Source organism: Mauremys reevesii, unplaced genomic scaffold (genome assembly GCF_016161935.1).
Source record: "Mauremys reevesii isolate NIE-2019 unplaced genomic scaffold, ASM1616193v1 Contig27, whole genome shotgun sequence".
Classification (NCBI taxonomy): domain Eukaryota; kingdom Metazoa; phylum Chordata; order Testudines; family Geoemydidae; genus Mauremys; species Mauremys reevesii.
The window spans coordinates 528,765-536,997 of NW_024100837.1; the positions used below are offsets into that span (position 1 = coordinate 528,765).

The 8,233-nt window shown below is 46.0% G+C and overlaps 1 long non-coding RNA gene across 1 annotated transcript; it reads right to left on the reverse strand.

The window, feature by feature from the left end:
- Positions 1–442: 442 nt before the first annotated feature.
- LOC120393644 lies at positions 443–2,318 on the reverse strand. The gene is made up of 3 exons (XR_005592099.1): positions 2,140–2,318; positions 1,719–1,822; positions 443–827 (listed from the first exon to the last, which is right to left on the reverse strand). It is a non-coding gene; the product is annotated as an uncharacterized LOC120393644 (long non-coding RNA).
- Between the last annotated feature and the right edge of the window lie 5,915 nt (positions 2,319–8,233).

The window sequence follows — 8,233 nt, forward strand, 5'->3', positions numbered from 1 at the left end:
AATGTTTTTTGCATGAAATCCTGAATTCTTGATCCTTGTATGTTCTATGTCACCCACATGTGACCCCTTCACTTTTACCAAGTAGGTTAGCTCACACTTGTGAAACCACCATGAAAACATACCAATGATGATGCAAAACCTACTCACTCACTTTTTCCAGGATGACTCAAAAAAAAAAACTATTTTCCTTGCCTGACAAAAAACAATTATTCACCAGGGTGAGTGGGTGAATAGAATTCTGTGTGGTTTGAGCAGAACAAGTGCAAAAGAACTATTTCCCCAACACTGGGAACAAGTAGGGATGGCCTACGAAGTGCAAAAAATGAATTTATTTGAAGACCTGACAGCTTCCAACTTTGATCTTAAAGTGACCAGAAATCAGCTAGGTAAAATGGTAATCGCTATGTCCTTTCAGGGAGAGGGGGAAAGAACCAGAATAGGATAAACAGTTTAACCTTTTATTTAAGATGAAGGTTGTCCCCAAGAGGTGCTAAACTTCTTCCCTTGTCATCATCCATCCATTTATGATGAAGGAAGGGAGGGTGGCAGGGTGGGCTTTCAAGTCACTGAGTATCGAGGGTTAGTGTTTCTGTGCAGCTTCAGTTGTATAGGAAAGTGATGTAGCATCCTCAATTTATAGTGCTAGCTATAGAAAGAGATGTGAAATACTCTTGCAGGCCTGTCACCTTAATTATAATCTTTTGGAGGCTTGTCAGATAATAGCTCCCATTTCTTTCATGCTAAATCATTGAGTAAGAGAAAGCTGCATCGGCTTTCAAAGGCCCAAGCCAAATAAAGCTTTGACTCTCCCATCAGAAGCGTTGACTCTGTAAACAGAAACATGTTCAAATGAGGGACTCATTGTGATTACATATATTGTTACATATACTGTAGGTTTTCACCTGTAGGGCAGGGGAACACCCCTCCCACCTCCACAGAGTTTCACTTTTTGTAATGATAATGCTTCATTTTTTGTACCATTCTTTTTTCTTAGAGTTATTTTACTAATTTTCCTTATCATAAAGCTCAGAGACTTTTTATTATTCACTGCTAGGTGTTCAGTTTACTGAATTTCTGAAAACCTTCACTTCAGAGATGATGATTATATTAGCTATGCCAGCTCACTTCCCCATTGCTCTGACTGAGGTTCAGGAGACTAGGTTGAGTGATTTGATTGGTTATTAAATAAGTGCTTAAAGTTAAGCATGTGCAAATGCCTTTCCTGAATGGATGAGCTTTCCTGAACTAGACCAAAAATAGACACAGCCCCTTCCTAGGGAGCTAATTCAAGACCCAGATCCTGCAACTTGTAGCACAGGACAGATTTCTGCACCTGCAATAACCCTCATGGAAACTAATGAGGCTGCCACCTGCTTATGTGTTAAGCATGATAGAATTGGGGCCCATTCATAAATTCATGTATCAATGAATCGATTTTCAGGCCAAAAGGGACCATTATGATTATTTAGCGTGATTTAAAGTGACATGTGGCAGAGTCTCCCTAGCCACATTGCTAGGAAAGTTGTTCCAACAGTTAATTATCCTCACTGTGAAAAATTCACATCTGATTTCTAGTCTGAAATCATTTTATGTCAGTTTCCTGCCATTGGATCTTGTTATGCTTTTTGTCTGCTGGATTAAAGAGCCCTCTGCTATCAGAAATCATTTCCTCATGTAGATATTTATGGACTATGATCAAGTCATCTCTTAACCTCTACCTGGATAAACTGAATAGATTGAGCTTCTCTACTCTCTCCCCATAAGGCAGATTTCCCAGACCTGGAATCATTCTTGTAACTCTTTTCTGAAGGGAGAAACAGGGCTGGGGGTGGGGGACACAAATGTGATAGTCAGTGGGAACACACGGCTATATCTATCATTCTTTGTAGGTTTTTTTTAAAAATAAGATAGGCAAAATAGAGCTAATGATAAATCATTAACAAGCCACCTACTGAGTCATTGTCTTTAGACAGTTTAGGCATCATGGAAGAGATTTGGAGGAGGACAGAGTAATGGCTGTAAAAACAGACTTGGGAAAGGCATTCCAGGAACAAGGGCTAGCGTGAAAGAAGGAGCAACGGTGATGACGGGTTTAGTGGGCAAAAAAGGCTGTCATCCTTTGGGCTTGTCTCCACTTACCGGGGGATCGACACTGCAGTGATCAGTCCACTGGGGGTTGATTTAGTGAAGACCCACTAAATTGACTGCCGATCACTCTCCCATGACTCTGATACTCCACCGCAACGAGAAGCATAAGGTAAGTCAACAGGAGAGTTTCTCCTGTTGACCCAGCGTGGGGTGTATACCACAATAAATCGACCTCATGTATGTCAACTCCAGCTACATTATTAACATAGCTGGAGTTGCATAACTTAGGTCGACTTAACTCCGTATTGTAGATCTGCCCTTAGTGAGCAGAAAGGTTAGGAAACAATGCAGTGAGACAAGAGCTCAGATAAGCAGAAGAGAGCTAAACTGTGAAAGTCCTGCATGATGGAAAGGGCCAGAAGTTTGTGTCTGATCTATCTGAGAACCAACGTGGTCTAGAGGGTTGGGCCCTGGATGGAGGCCATTGAGTTATTCTCAGCTGTGCCACTGACCTGCTGTATGACATTAGGCTAGTCCAATCACCTCTGTGGGTTAGCTTCACAAAGGGATGTAGGCAACATAATGCAAAGCATTACCATGCCTAACTTTTAGGTACCTAGAAAATCCCTAAGGGAAAGTCTGCACTGCAAAAATATCTGCAGAAGCGAATCTTAGAGCCTGGATCAAGTGTTTCGGGCTCGCGGAGCTCAGCCTATGGGGCTCAAAATAGCCATGTAGATGTTCCTGCTTAGGCTGAAGCTTGGGGTCTGAGACCTGCACCCCTTACTGGGTTTCAGAGCCAGAGACGGAAAGTCTGCACTGCCCCTTTTAATCCTATAGAGCGAGCCCAAGTCAGTTGACCCAGGCTCTGAGACTCCCTGCTGTGGGGTTTTGTTTGTTTATTTTTTGCGGTATAGAAATACATGGGACTCAACAACACTGAGTTCAGTGCCTTGGCTCCTTATACAATGAATGGGGAGAGACAGACACCTGAGACTGCAATTCATACTAGGAAGCTCCTTGCTTAAGCCTGCCAATGGGAGATGATGAGCCGAGGTTGCCTGATCTTTAGATTATGTATTAATTATATTGATTACTTAAGAATCCCCAGTTCTCACTTTGAGGGTTGCCAGGTTCTTGCCCCAAGATTAGGCCCAGTATTATTCAAATTATTATATAGTTGGGAACCCTGGTGTGCACAGTTGCAACACTCACACTAAAGGGACTCTTTTATATTTATAAATACAGTTTATTAATACATTTAGCACAATCACAAACACCCCAACTCAGTAAGATAAATAGAGATACTACAGAATGCACATTTGCACACCCATATACTCACACCATCCCTTGTAGAACAACTTGCGATGTTAGCCATCATCTTCCTCATCACCATCACCTTCCCCATCATCACCAGTGGCCATCATTCTGGCACCTCCCAAGGACTACATCTCTCCCTCCTACAGCCCCTAGGAAGTGATGCCACTTTTATAATATGTTATGCTGATGCCGTTATATATGATGCACATTCAGTAGGAGATTTTTCCCTTCTCCTTATTTGTATTTCCTCACCTTACTAACGTTGGAGTGTCTTTTTTCCTATAGGTTATTATACTAATGATCTCAACTTATTATTTACGTCCATCCATTACCATGGCCCTTTTCTGGTTAGGTATCACATTTTTTTTTTGTCCTAACAGGTTATTTTGGTTCTTTCCAAGTTCTAAGTTGTGGTGTACCTGTTAAGTTTAAAAGAGTATGAACTTAGGAAAGCCCCTATGCCAACCTGCTTTAACACATACTCTGTTAAAGGACGCAGCCATACATGGACCTTATGCTTTAGCTCATCACCCTCTATCTAGGTGAAAGGTCCCAGACATACGTATACTAACTTTACCTTAGCTCAACATACAGAATGTGGCCTCCAGGTCCCTTGTGTTACAGCCAAAATATACTCTAATATAGACATATAAACCTATTATAATAAAACAAATAATCAAACCCATAACGTCAGTTTGTTACCAGGACACGTCTGTGGTTGAATTATTTACCTGTGGCCAGAACTTCCCCTTATATTCTATTTTCAGCTCCCCAAATACTTGGGGTTTTCCGCTGGGCCATTTATCTGTGCAAAGTTTATCTGTTCAAAGATCATAGGTCTCAAGCCTTATGCTAACTTGCTGAAGCTAATGTCTTAGAGGATACAGGCCTGTAGGTTGCTTGCATTGCTGCTGAATATAATGCAAAGCAGAATATAAGGCAAAGCAGTAAATATAATAAAGGCAAACTACCCCACTGGGCTACACCAAGGATGCATGCTAAGTCCCACCCCTCTCTCAGACATCGGCCTACAAGTCCATCTTGCAGGAAGGCACCTCCCTCCGCTTGGGATTCTCAGCTGCAAACCCTCTCTTGGAGTTAGGCACTTATGCCATTTTGGCAAGAAGCCTGGAGAAGGGGGAACCCTCCCTCCTAACTTTTAACCCTGTGGTTGAGGGACTCACCTGGTTCAAGTCCCACCTCCACCTGAGAGGGAGAAGAGATTTAAATAGGGATCTAGCCCATCTCAGGGCCATGCTGTAACCGCTTTGCTAGGGGATATTGTGACAGGGGACTTCCTTACTCTCTCCTGTTGAAGCTGTTCCACTGAGGATAACTAATGAAAAAATCATTGGGCCAGAATGAGAGTGAGCGAGAGAGACAGAGAGAGAGAGGGTAAAAGCGTAAGAATGACTCTGACTCTGTAGCCTTATGGTTAGAGCCCTCACATGGAAGACCCAGGATCCAGTCACTGTGCTTCAATTACACTTTATTTATCCAAAGTGGAACAGTTTCAACAGGAGGGAGACCACCCCTGCCCCAGCCCAATCAGCCTATTCCATAGTCCAGCAGTTAAGGCACTTATCTGAGGTGGTTAATCCCAGTTCAGATCTCTTCTCTCCTCTCAGAGGATGAACCGGGGGTCTCAGACATCCCAGGTGAGCACTCTCCCTACAGGACTAACATTAGGGTTGCCAACTTTCTAATACCACAAAACTGAACTCCCTAGCCCCGCCCCTTCCCCGAGGCCCTGCCCCCCACTCATGGCATTCCCCCTCCCTTGGTGGCTCGCTCTCCCCCACCCTCACTCACTTTCACTGGGCTGGGGCAGGGGGTTGGGGTGTGGGATGGTGAGGGCTCTCACTGGGGGTGCGGGATCTGGGGTGGGGCCAGAAATGAGGGGTTCAGGGTATGAGAGCGGGCTCCAGACTGGGGCAGGGGTTGAGATGCGGGAGTGGGTGATGGGTTTGGCTGGGGGTGCGGACTCTGGGATGGGGCGGGGGATGAGTGGCTCAGGGTGTGGGAGGGGACTTCAGGTTGAGGCAGAGGATTGAGGTGCAGGGGGGGTTGATGGGTCTGTCTGGGGGTGCAGGGTCTAGGGTGGGGCCAGGGATGAGGGCTTGGGATGCTGGAGGGGGCTCCAGGCAGGGGGATGGGGCAAAAAGGTTTAGCCTGTGGGGGGAGGCTCTGGGCTGGGGTAGAGGGTTGGAGTGCTGGAGGGGGTGAGGGCTCCATCTGGGGGTGCAGGCTCTGGGGTGGGGCTAGCGATGAGGGGTTTGAGGTGCAGGAGGGGGCTCCGGGTTTGGGGGAAGGACTCAGGGCTGGGGCTGGGGTTGGGACTTGGGGTTTAGGCATGGGCTTACCTCTGTCAGCTCCCGGTCAGTGGTGCAGTGGGGGTGCTAAGGCAGGCTTTCTGCCTGTCCTGGCACTGCAGACCGCGCTGCACCCCAGAAGCAGCCAGCAGCAGGTCTGGCTCCTAGGCAAAGGTGTGGCAGGCAGTTCTGCACACAACGCTACTCTCGCCCGCCGGCACCGCCTCCACAGCTCCCATTGGCCACAGTTCCCAGCCAATGGGAGTGCAGAGCCAGTGCTTGGTGCAGGGGCAGCACACGGAGCCCCATGTCCCCCCGCCTAGGAGCTGGACCTGCTGGCTGCTTCTGGGGCGAAGCATGGTGCCAGGACAGGTGGAGACTAGCTTGCCTTAGACCTGCAGCACCGCTGACCAGACTTCTAACAGCCTGGTTGGCAGTGCTGACCGGAGCTGCCAGGGTCTCTTTTCGACCAGGTGTTCCAGTCGAAAACCAGACACCTGGACACCCTAACATTCCAGCTGGTTTGGGTGTAAGCTTGCCTACAGGGGCCCGATCTGGTGTGCAAGCTCTGCTCACACTTACTGGCTTGGGCCTCACAGGTGAGTTCAGGGGAGGAATGTCTATTGTGGATTTCTCTGGGGCTTAGGTGTCTGACACCTAGAAGGGGCTGCACTGTGCATGCCAAGAGGCAGAAATATAGGAACCTAGGAACCTTTTTCTGCACAAATGTAGGTGCTAAGCGAATGTCGGCACCTACAGAGTTATGAGGCAGCTGAACGGGGGTTTTGTGAATCCCAATGTGGCCTGATTCTGGGATTTAGGTGCAGATAGGCACCTAAGTTCTTTCGGGAAACTCACCCTCTGTGCCTCTGGTTTTGTTCTTACGCTTTGTCAGCCTTTTCTGTTTAGACTGTAAGCTCCTCAGGACATGGATTGTTTCTTCCTCTCTGTTTGTACAGTACCTGGCATGGCAGGGTCCTGATCTCAGTTGGTGACCCTACTCACTTCTGTAATACACAGAAACAATAATAATACAAATATGCATTTATATATTGCTCATCACTAAGTTATCCTTACTCCACTTCTAGTTGGCGGCCACACAGCTGTTTATTATTATTATTGATCTGTATTACAACAGCACTTAGGAGCCGTACTCATGGACCTGCATCCCACTGTGTTTTCAATATTGCAAGTATTTGGTTCGATATTGCAAGTATCTATTTCATGGTTGAGCTGGGGATTCTAAGGCTGCTACAAATGCTTTGTTTTAATCATTTCAGTTTTGCTGTCTGGGTAGTTTTCTAGCTCTGTGTTAACAGTCGGTTGATTTTCCTGTTGGTGGGCATTTTGGTAGACTCACGGAAAAGATGGTTTAGTGAGAATTTTACTGGATATCTTCTTTCACCTTCAATTTCTGGGTTTTTTTTCCCAGTTGAATTATTTACAGACCCTTTTGGAAAATGCTGAGCTGGTGTTGCCTTGCTCATATTCCATTCATAACATTTGGCTTTTGTAAACTGGAGTGATCATTCATCTGTTCCTCTCATTATTTGTCTGTGTTCACCCTTTGGACTCTTCCAAGTCTGTGTTCTCCCTTCCCTTAATTCCTGTGCTGAAAGCTATTACGTTGCTGCCCAGGGCTTGGCAGGCTCCTGTATTTCCTTTCTGATTTGCAGATTTGCCATTTTACCCAGGAGAGTTTGCAGTCTGGGCATATTTTCTTTCTCCTCCTCCACTGTGGTTGCAGACCTCACTGGGCCTGCCTGTGAAGCTGGGGAGTTCTGAAAGTGTAAGAGACTTATTCCTAATTGGCCCAACTCTCCAAGGGAGGTGATCCCAGTTATTAGGAACACACAGGTAACAGTAATAAGGGATTTGATTAGAAATATAGATAGTTGGGTTTGTGATGACTAACAGAACTGCATGGTGAATTGCCTGCTGGCTGCAAATCTCAAGACATCAAGATAGACGTTTCTGCAGTGCTGGGGAGGAGCTGGGTGGTTGGAGTGCATGTAGGTCCCAATGCCATAGAGAAAGGTAGGAGAAAGGTCCTGCAACCCAAATGTTGGCTGCTAAGTAAGAGATTAAAGTCCAGGATTTCCATAGTAGCATTTTCTGAAATGCTTCCAGTTCCACACGCAAGGCCATGTAGACAGGCACAACTGCAGGGTCTCAATGCATGCTTAAGAAAATGGTGTAGGAAAAAAGGGCTTTAGGTGTATTAGGAACTGAGTAATCTTTTGGGAAAGGAGGAGCCTATACAGAAAAGGATGGGATCCACTTAAACCAAAACGGAATCAAATTGCTGGCATGTAAAATTAAAACGGTTGTAGAGGAGATTTTAAACAAAGGGCCAGGGGAAAGCCGACAGTTGCAGAGGAGCACGGAGTTCAGGTGGAGACGTCCCTTAGAGGAGGATTTATTAACAGGTATGTCCTAGTAAAGAGAAGAGGATAGAAGTTGATAAAGTACAGGTAGGAGCTGAAGAGAAACAGTCACATGAAAGAGAGTCC